We start from the raw sequence: 11,022 nt of genomic DNA, 5'->3' as shown, positions 1-11,022 counted from the left end.
ATATTGCAATGATGCTTTTAGTCACATAAAAATATATTCACTTGGAATATAAATATATCGGAAAATGGGCAAATGCAGCTATACTATCAGTAATTAATGTTTTGTTTCCTTTATTGGTATTTATTTCTGCATCAAGGATATTCACTAGGTATTATTTCCTGTGAATGATATCTATGAGTAGAGCAAGTTTTCATAATTTTTGGAGGGCTCTTGTTTTGTTTCCCATTTATAAGGCTACAATAGAGTTGAGAATTTCTTCTTCCAGTTAAGGGCCACTTGCCATAAGGGCAATCAATGCTTCACACCCAAGAAGGGGCATTTGTTTGGAGTAAACACTGTCATGGGCCTTGGGGAACTATTTAAGAAGAAAAAAATATTCATGACTCTCTCCTTTTCCTCAAGGCCAAGAGTTGGTGTCTTTAGGTATCCTACCAACAACACAGGCAGGCAACTGGACCTTCACTCTCTCAGTCAGAAGAGTTGAAGCGGCCCCAGATTTTTCTCTCTCACCTGGTTCATGATTTTACAGAGCAGCTTGAAGGACTTCCCTTACTTGGCTGGATTTTCAGAGTGGTTCTGGTTGTGGGCTGACCTGGTGAGAACATTGGTCACAAGGACCTGAAGTACCAGTTAGCAGAATTATGCAGAGTATTTACTGAGAGTGGCAGAAAGCAGAGTGCCAAACCAGGGTCCAGGGGTGAGGCCAGGTCTTGGAGCTGGAGAAATAGTCTAAGATGCAAAAGGTGAAATAATACTTTAACCAAGAATCAGAGTCAGAAGCTGGGAGTAAGTTGGGTGATTGAATGGGAGGTGGGTTGGGGTATGTGGTTCTGGACAGAGGTCATGAATAAGGAGTTCTGGAAGATTACAGAGACATCTTGAAGAAGGGTATACCTGACCTGTTCAAAGAAAAGGCTAGTTGCAATGAAAAGAAAGAAAACCACTTTCTCAGGAGAAGGTTTAGAAACTCCTGCACAGGTTCAACAGTGGACCATCCATCAAGGCAATGATGGGAACACTGCTTCTGAATCTGCAACCAAACATTTGGAGAAGATGAAGTACAGCAGGTCCTCAAATAATGTTTTGTTCAACGTTGTTTTGTTATCACTTTGGTGAGATGCCATAAGAACTTAACTCTTGTTTATGTCAACTAGCCTACAGTAAAATTGGTTTCTTTATACATCATGTCACTTAAAGTGTGGAAACTATAGATGATGCTAAATGAGAACTTACTGTACAAGAGAGCCAATGTGATGGCAACACCAAGGTCTGGATAGACACCAAGAAATGATCCTGAGTATTTCAGGTCCTGTGAGGGAGATGCGAACAACTCCAAACAGGGATTTCACTCTCGTAATTAGGCTTGAGGCTTTTCTAGACAGCGTTTCACCAGATTGGAGTTAGTGTGCGATAAGTGATTGAGTGGTTTCAACTTTCAGTGAGGCAGGCAGGTGTCTCTCTGGGTCTTCCTAACATCACTCCCCTGGCTGCCCGCTCCAGCAGAACTTCCTTGGCCCATAAGGATTGAGCGCACACTCCTGTAGGAAAAAAGAGCAGGCATTTCAGCAGTAATGCTTCTCTCTTCTCAACTCCTCCTTATCTCTTTGCATTTCTTTCCATTCTAGCACAAAGAACCTTAGCTCTAAACTATTTCTGAATTTTTTTGCAAGCAATTTATCATAGAGTCTTAGAGCTGGAAGGAGCATAGAAACCATCTTGTGTAAAGGCACTATTTTGTGGATTAAAAATGGAGGTCTGTGATGCTTACCCACAGTGATAGATGGGGCTGCACTTAGAGCACAGGTGTCCTGACCTCATTACATCACACGGGAGATAAGGGAAATAACGAACTTTTTCAAAGGTAAATTATGGGGATGCCCTCAGAGCATTGAGATGGTGATTATTTTACTGCCTTGAGCTTGGATTACTGATCTAGATGTGGGATTCTCTCTTCACAGCTAGCTAAAAAACAACAGACACAACATTAACAAAAGCTAAAAAGCAGCTCTTATTTGTCCTTAAAACTGGGCGATTTTAAGGACTAGTCAAAATAAGTTATAATAAAATGATTTATTTCTAGATCAAAGATCACTGAATTGGTTTAGCAGTTTCAGTTACAAAAAAAATTAATAACAGAAACAACTGTTTCCTCATTCCTGCACTATTTCTTTCCCGAATCCTTCAGGTTTGAGAAGACATCGCCTTGAAACCAATTGGATGAAACTGCGGACCCCGGCTCTGAGATTGCTAGCACTGATGTCCAGTCCCATTTCTGGTTGTCTCTTTCCCTTTGCCCTTGTGCTGTCCTATGTAATGGAGTGGGAATGGGAGGGCAGGGAGTGTCAGGTAGCCACGTGTCACTGGGAGATGTTTTGAGGCTATTAAACAAGGATCTTTTCTTTTTTGGAAATTTCCCCTTTGCTTCTGCTACTCATGTAGGTAGAGAACAGTTGATGCCGATTCCCTTATGAGTGGATGGGGCAGTATAGAAAGAAGAAACACATGCAATTCTTCCCAGATTTGGCTTCCAAAAGCCTTATATGACCCAGCAATCCCTATTCTGAGTTTCTACCCCAAAAAATTGAAAATATTTATTCATAAAGGTGTATGTATTCCCACATTCATTGCGGCATTATTTACAATAGGCAAGACATGAATACAACCTAAGTGTCTTTTGATGGGTGATTAGATAGAGAAGATGTGGTACATATATACTCAGCCATAAAATAATAAATATTGCCATTTTCAACAACATGAATGGATCTTGAGATTAATATGCTAAGTAAAATAAGTCAGATGGATAAGAACTGTATAATTTCATTCATATGTGGGATATAAAACAAAAAGCAACAAATGAGCTAACGAAACTCATACATACAGACAACAGAATGGTGGTTACCACAAGAGATTGAAGGAGACCAAGCATATGGTGAAAGAAGACTGGACTTCAAGTGGTGAACACAGAGTAGACAGATGTCTATTATAAAGTTGAACACCTGAAACTTATGTAATGTTATTAACCAATGTTACTCCAATAAATTTAATTTTTAAAAATGTCTAAGCCCATCTTTTGGCAGCTTTCTGAGGGAGTAAGGGAAGTTAATTGAGATTTTTTGTGTTTTTTCAACTATTAAAAAATTTCAATGTATACCATATATAATTTTATATGAATGTATAGCTGTGATCATATCATACATGCTATGAAGCTCTATATTACTTTAAAAGGGCCTTTATTCTACCCTCACACTTGATAGTTTGGCCATATAAAGAACTTTTGGGGTGTTGCAGACCTGGGGGGTGGGGCTTCATAGCTTATACAGAATTTTTTGAAAACCCTCCTATTCTCAACATCTCTGTAGTATTTGGTGACTACAGTTCCCAATTCTTTCACAAATTCAAATCATTTGGCTTCTCACCAATATCTGCTCATCTCTTTCCTAGTTGCTGAGTCACTTACCACTTCTCCATCAGCTTTCCATCCCCATGTGGGTGGTGCGTTGAAGGTTTATTAGAATGGAGTGTGTATGTATGTTTCTCATTCTAATTACTTTGGTCTTGGATTACATTCCTCATGGAGACATGTTGGGTTTTACACTTTAGACCCCTTCACCAGAGGAGAAAACATTAAACTGTAAGGAAGCACCTGAACCAGCATTTACCAAAGAGGGCTGGATTATCCCGGGTGGTGTAGGAAATAAAACACAGATGGCACAGGTGGTGCATGGCCAAGTAAATTTTTGTTTTAAGTATAACTTGTGTGTATTAGAAAAATTATCACCAGCTCATTGTGTCAATCGGGACTGCATTTAGGTGCATGTAAAATGAAGCTATGTAAAAAAAGGTGAGACTTAAAGAAAAACACTAAGCAAAGAAGGTGGTATACAAATGAATAAGATTTAAAACACACTGACTTCTTTTACAGAGGCAAGAGAAGCCTTGAGAAATTAGCATGAATGGTTATTAAGGACATGGGCTCTGGAATAGTTCTTGCTTGAATTTGAATCTTGACTCTATCCTCTGCTAACTGGGCAATACTTTATATAACCTTCATAAGTTTCTGTATCTGTAAAATGGGGATGAAAATAACAATACCTGTGTCATAGGACTGTTCTGAGGAGTAAATTAAAGGGTTAATATCTGGAACATAGTAAGTCTTCAATTAATGTTAACTATTAGAATTATTTTAGGGATGGAATGATACTGAATCCTTGGGTCAGTTTGTTAAAAAATGTAACAGCCGCGGGGGAAAAAAAGTTAAAGAAATGAAGGCCGGTGAGTTGTCAATATTGAGACTGATTCTTACAGGTCAGGGCTTCTCAACGTCAGTACTATTGACTTTTGGGCAGGATAATCCTTGGTTGTGGACCTGTCCTGTGCATTGTAGGATGTTGAGCAGCATCCCTGGCCTCCTCCCACTAGATGCCAGTAGCACTCCTCCCCCGGCTGTGACAACCAAAAAGATCTCTGGACGTGAGCAAATGTCCCCGGGGGCCTAAAGCGCGGCACACATCCCTGGACTGTGTGAGAAGTACCCACAGTGTCGGGCCAGGCAGTCAGTGCTCACTAGATGTTAGTCCTCCTTCTTCCTCCTTCTCTTCTTTCCACTTCCGCCAGCATGGGCTGTGAAAGCAGGAGGAACAAAGGACTGAGATAGGTGGCCCTTCTGTTCCAAATTCTAATCTCATACCCAATAGCAGTTCTTAAGAGCTCCATTAGCCTTGAGAATAGAAACACATCAGGTTTGGCCATAAGGAATACATAAGAGCTTTGCACCTGGAGGCCTCTAAGGACGTGCATATCTATGCATATTTATAACACATTGCTGAAATCATTGCACATAAAGCACGGAGACTGCCTCCAGAGAGGCAAGGGCAGAAGGTGGCCATTTAAATGTTGACGTTGTGCCTGTAGACCGTATTCTGACTGGCATCCTGAAAAGTGATCCCTTTTGGGGAAACCGAAGCAACCACACATATATCTACCCTCAGACCTTTCTATAGACCCATGGAGTGCTGAGGGTGACGGTCACGCTTGTTTATGGGGCTACAAACTGGAAAACTCTTTTCAGCTCTGACCGCTGTTGCCAACCTACAGCAAGTACACAATTCTAAATGGAAGATCAAATATTTTCCCTCCTTTTCTTTTCCCTTTTTTTTCCACCATCTCCAATTCGCACGCCTATGTCCTGCCTAATAGGTACTATTTCAATATGTATCTTTTTAAAAAATATTTTTACTGATTTCCAAGAAGGAGAGGGAGACACAGAAACATCAATAATGAGAAAGAATCATTGATCAGCTGCCTCCTGCACGCCCCACACTAGGGATTGAGTCTGCAACCCAGACATGTGCCCTGGCCGGGAATCAAACCATGATCTCCTGGTTCATATGTCAATGCTCAACCATGAGCCACACTGGCTGGGTTCAATATGTATCTTTTAAAAAAATTTTAAGAAATATAGGCAGGCTCTGATTTAGGAAATCTGTTTTTAAAAAATTCCATTCTCGGGACCCTGCCCAGCAGCTTGGACACAGTGTCTCTGTTGCACAACCCAGGTGGGAGGATTTGTGCTGTGGGCAGCTAAGGCTAAGATAGAAAGTTAGACACCGCACAGGGGAGTGGGAGGCTGGCTGTATGAGAAGTGTGGGGAAAGGAATAGCATGACACTACCTCAAACGTAACAGCACGAAGGGGCCTGCTGGGAGGCCCCACAAATAGAAAGAACCACGCTGCCTATGGAAACCAGAGACAGGATCAAAAGACATTAAGCGGGGAGATAGTGACACGAGTACCATCGTGTTTGCCTTCTCGATTTTTCTTTGCCACTTAATAGCCTACAAATCTTTTCACACCTCAGTTTCTGCCACTGTAAAACAATAAAGCTTACTCTGCCTACCTCTCAAGTTACAGTCAAGATCAAATGAGGCGGTACATGTGAACAAAAATGTGAAGATCTGAGTGTGGCAGGTGCTATCTTTCTGAGTGAGGCCTAATGTAGCACTGGGTCCAAGAAACAAAATAGTCAATATTATAGTAATAATTTTGCATGGTGACAGATGGTTACTAGACTTCCTGTGGGGACCACACTTACAAGGAATATGAACGTTGAATCACTATGTTGTACACTCAGAACTAATATTGCATGTCAACTATGCAGCAATAAAATACCCTTTTTTGTCCTTTAAAAAAAAAAAGCAGCCGCACACGTTGCAAGTGGTGGGTAAGAGCAACAGTGATGAATGCATTAAATGTGCGCTGCCTGGAGAGTTACACGCATTATGATCTTCACAGCTCTCTGAACTAGGCATTTTTACTTCTGTTTTGCCAACCAAGTTAAGTGATTTCTTCCAGGAACTAAACTCAGCCCTGCCTATTTCCAGGCATCGTGCTCTTCGCACTCTCTCACATCCTCCCCCAATTTTCTGTACGTTCATAGGCTCAGTATGGCGAGTCTGAAGTATGACTCATTTTTACGCTTTCCATTCCTTGTAACTTAGTCCACAGCCCTGTCATTCCCACCTAAGAAATACAGGCAGGCTCTGATCTAGCAAATCTGATAAAAAATGAAGTTTAGAGACCAGCCTTCCATTTTCCAGGGTACGTGGGATCTGACCAGGAAAGACTCGGGCGTCTCAGTCACGGCCCCAGGGGCAGCATGGAAGGCTCTGGTGCACAGACTTCCCTTCACACACAGAAAAGCACAGAGGCTGAGACAAGGCAAGGTGTGTGTGGAGCGGGGTGGGGGGGTTTTTAATCCCAATATTACTGTTCTGTTGTTGCTGTAATACTCAACACAAATTCAGTAGCTTAAATCAACACGAATGCCTTATCTTACAGTTCTGTCGGCCAGAAGTCTGCCACAGGTTTCGCTGGCCTAACGTTTCTTTCTGGAGGCTCCAGAGGAGCATCTGTGTGCTTACCTTCTCCAGTGTCTAGAGGCGGCCCTCATTCCTCGGCTCCGGACCATTTTCTGCATCTTTAAAGCTAGTTTCTCTCCGAGGTCTTCCCACCATCACATTTCTCTCTGAAGGACGCAGGCAGAAAAAGTTCTCCTCTTAAAAGGATTTATGTGATTAGATTGGGCACACCTGGGCAATCCAGTCTACTCTCAAATTCTTAACTTTAATCACATGCAAAATCCCTGTTGCCACGCAAGGTACCACATATTCCTAAATTCTGAGGATTAGAGTGTGAACATCTTTGGTGGCATTATTCTGCCAACCACAATCCCCATTCCAATGACAACAGATATAAACAGGTTTGGGAACAAACACAGTTGACTCTTGGTAAACGTACAACTAACACAGGGGAAGCAGCGACATATGGGTGTACTAGCGTCCCTAACCAGCCGACATACTGTGACTGCTCAGTACCCACTGTGCATCTGTTTTATGGAGTGAATGGACAGAGTTGGTTAAGCTGGTGTAATGTTAAACAGGAGTCAATATGGGCTAGGAAAAAACAGGAATCAGCAGATTTTTAAAAATTTGAACTTGGCTCAGTTCTTCTCTGCAAGGATGTCTTTTTCCCCCTCTCCTCAGAGATTTTAACATCTTCTGAGTTCCAAATGACCTGTGTATATGTCTCACTTGTAGTTTGGTTGTAATTGTTCGGTTTCACACTCAGACTGGAAGCTCCTTGAGGACAGGCCTTGTATCTGATTTACTGTTGCATCCCATGATCTAGTTCAGTGTCTGATAGAGTGAGGGCATGCAAAGATTTAAAGGGATAAATGAGGAATAGCAACCTTCCACATCCCCTTCTTCCAGGAATAGGTACTCAGGGGAATTTACATCCTTGTTTGTCAGCCAGAGTCTTACACAGTCTTCCAGAGCAATGGTCGCCAACCTTTCAGACCTCACCCCCGCGGACCACCAGTTGGTGACCGCTGCTCCAGAGGACTATTTAAGTGCGTCATGGGAGGCTGGAAATGGTGCTTGGCAATGAAGGCTTCAATTAGAACCACTTCCATGTCTTGGCCAACATGAATAATGCTGCAATGAACATAGGGGTGCATATGTCTTTGGGAATACATGATTGGGAATACATGAATTTGAGTTTTTCAGGTATATATATCCAGGAGAGGGGTTGCTACAATAGATAAAGAAGATGTAGTACTTTACACAATGGAATACTACCCAGCCATAGGAAAGGATGAAATAGCACCATTTGCAACATGGATGGACCTGGAGAACATTGTGCTAAATGAAGTAGGTCAGTCAGAAAAGGCTAAGAACCATATGATTTCACTCATATGTGGGATATAAAACTGAAACTCATGAACACAAACAGCCATGTGGTGATTGCCAGAGAGAAGGGAATGGGAAGAGAAGGGGGTCCTAATATATAGTGACAGATTTGTCTTTGGGTGGTGGGCACACAGTGCAATATACAGATCTTGTAACATAGAAACCCACACCTGAAACCTCTTTGTTCATGTTGACCAATGTCATCCCAATAAATAAACAAATTAGAACAATCTTGATGGGGAAAGGGCCGTCTCCCAGATCACTTCTGCAGGGGATTGTAGGGTTCTATTGCCCCGGCTGGTTCTCGTTTTCTCTTTGATTGGTTTAAAAGCAGGTTCACATGAATGAGTGCAGCAGGAACCAGTAGAGCTAATTGCCCCAGAGGCAGCCGGCAAGATTACTGTGTGTTGATGCAGTTGTACAATCCTCTTAAGATATAGGATTGCTATATGTGGTGATTTATAATGATCAGGTAAGCCAGTGAAACACCTCATGTCCTTTTCCCTTGAAATATGTTTAATGAAGGAGACATAGCATCATTTAAGTAGAGTTAAACAGAGTTGCTTCACAATGTGTTTACTATTTGCTTGGTGTTTTTGTCAGTTATTTCAGGGTCATTGTTTCTGCCAGATTATTTCATCAATGGTGCAAGCAAGCTCAGACTATTGTTCACAGAATTGGGACAGATTATGGACGTGGAATATGGATAGTAACCTTGTCACAATTGTAGGTTCATCACTAGACTTCAACAATTCTCCCACCACTTTTTATTTAGATTTGGACATTGTCTAAACTCATTTTGGAAGTGCTTTAGAAATAATCCAGGTATGTTTTGTATGGCCATAGGGGTGCCCTCTGTGAATAGTAGAGAAATCGGTGGAAAGTATAGTGTGGTTTTATCTGCATTCTTGGTCTGATTGCTCTTGTCCTCAATTCACTTGAATATTTCTATCTAATTGGTTAATGTTATTAAAGCTTGGCTTTATGGTGATTTGTATGCATTCAGGGTATTTTAGTCTCATGGTAGTTCTGAGTTAAATGCAGCTGAAAGGATGAAAAGTAGTTTTACTTTTACAATTTACTTTCTTAGTCCACATTTATGAGTAAAAGTGGAAGAAACCATGAGTGACTTCCTGTGCTGAGGCTAAGCCCCTTAATCATTTAGATTGTAGGGTTACCAACTCTAAGAATTACCTGCAGCAGCCAAATTCTACAAAAGGTGGTGGTATGTGTGTTACTCAGGGTGCTCCGGATACACAGAGCCAAAAGGATGGCTGAAAACTTCCCATATTTAATGAAAACTATTCACCTGCATATTCAAGGTCAACAAATTCCAAGTAGGATAACCTCAAAGACTCACACCAGACATATCATTGTAAAAATGATAAAATACAAAGAAAAATTTGAAACCATCAAGAGAAAAATGTCATGGATGTTGTCATGTATAAGGGAACACCAGTAAGACTGGCGGCTGACTTCTCATCAGAAACAATGGAGGCCAGACCACTGTCCTGATTCAGTAATGCTACGTCTATAAATCATAGATCTACAGAGCTGCAGCCCCAGTATAGAACTTCTACATACATGTTTACCATCCCAGCCTCATTCCCCAGGCAAGGAAATCAATGGCTACATGTCACAGAGTTGGAGACAGATGCAGAAGCAGCTCCCAGTCTCCTGACAACTGGTCCAGGGAACCACTCTGCATTTGTTCAGACCCAGCCAGCATCACAGGTCCTTTTACATTTCTACCTAAGCTTTTGAATTTTAAGAAACCAACCAAGCTTGTTTGTACTGCTCCAGAGAGCTCTAGGACTGGAGCATTCATGCTTGAAAAGGAATAATTCATCAACACTTAGAGAGGTTATTATATACTAGAGGCCCAATGCACGAAAATTTGTGCAAGAGTAGGTCTTCCCTCCCCTGGCTGCCAGCACCGGCTTCCCTCCTCCGGCTGCCAGCAAGCACCCTGAACCTGGGCTGGCTTTCCCCGGGCTGCCCTCAGGTACCCGAGACCTGGCTGGCTTCCCTCCGTCCCCAGTTTCATCAAGAAGGATGTCTGGAATGATGTCCGGAAGACATCCAGTCTAATTAGCATATTACCCTTATGTTATTATAGATACTAGAGGCCCGGTGCACAAAATTCTTACATGGAGGGGGGTGTCCATCAGCCCAGCCTGCACCCTCTAGATATCTGGGAAACCTCAGGGGATGTTCAACTGCCAGTTTAGGTCCAATCCTGCAACTGGCAGTCGAACATCCCTCCCGCAATCCAGGACCGCTGGCTCCTAACTGCTCACCTGCCTGCCTGCCTACCTTATTATCCCTAACTGCCTCTGCCTGCCTGCCTCATCGCCCCTAACTGCTCACCTGCTCGCCACGGCTTTGTCTGGAAGGACATCCGGAAGGTCGTTCAGCTGTCCAGTCTAATTAGCATATTACACATTTATTATTATAGACTAGAGGCCTGATGCTTGAAATTTGTGCAAGAGTAGGCCTTCTTTCCCCCCACTGCCATCTCTGGCTTCCCTCTGGCACCTGGGACCCAGGTTTCCCTCCAGCTGCCAGCAGGCACCCGGGACTCGGGCTTCCCTCCGGCCGCTGACAGGCACCTGGGGCCTGGACTTCCTTTGCAGCCCTGGCTTCATCCAGAAGGTAGTCCAGTCTAATTAGTATATTACGCTTTTATTATTATAGATTTTTCAAACCCCACTTTCACCCCTAGCCAGTTTGGCTCAGTGGACAGAGAATCAGCCTGAAGGGTTCAGGGTTC

This window comes from Myotis yumanensis, unplaced genomic scaffold (genome assembly GCF_028538775.1).
Source record: "Myotis yumanensis isolate MYYU_CA2020_CCGP unplaced genomic scaffold, mMyoYum1.0.hap1 SCAF_1, whole genome shotgun sequence".
Classification (NCBI taxonomy): Eukaryota; Metazoa; Chordata; class Mammalia; order Chiroptera; family Vespertilionidae; genus Myotis; species Myotis yumanensis.
Note: the sequence above shows the minus strand (reverse complement) of the source record.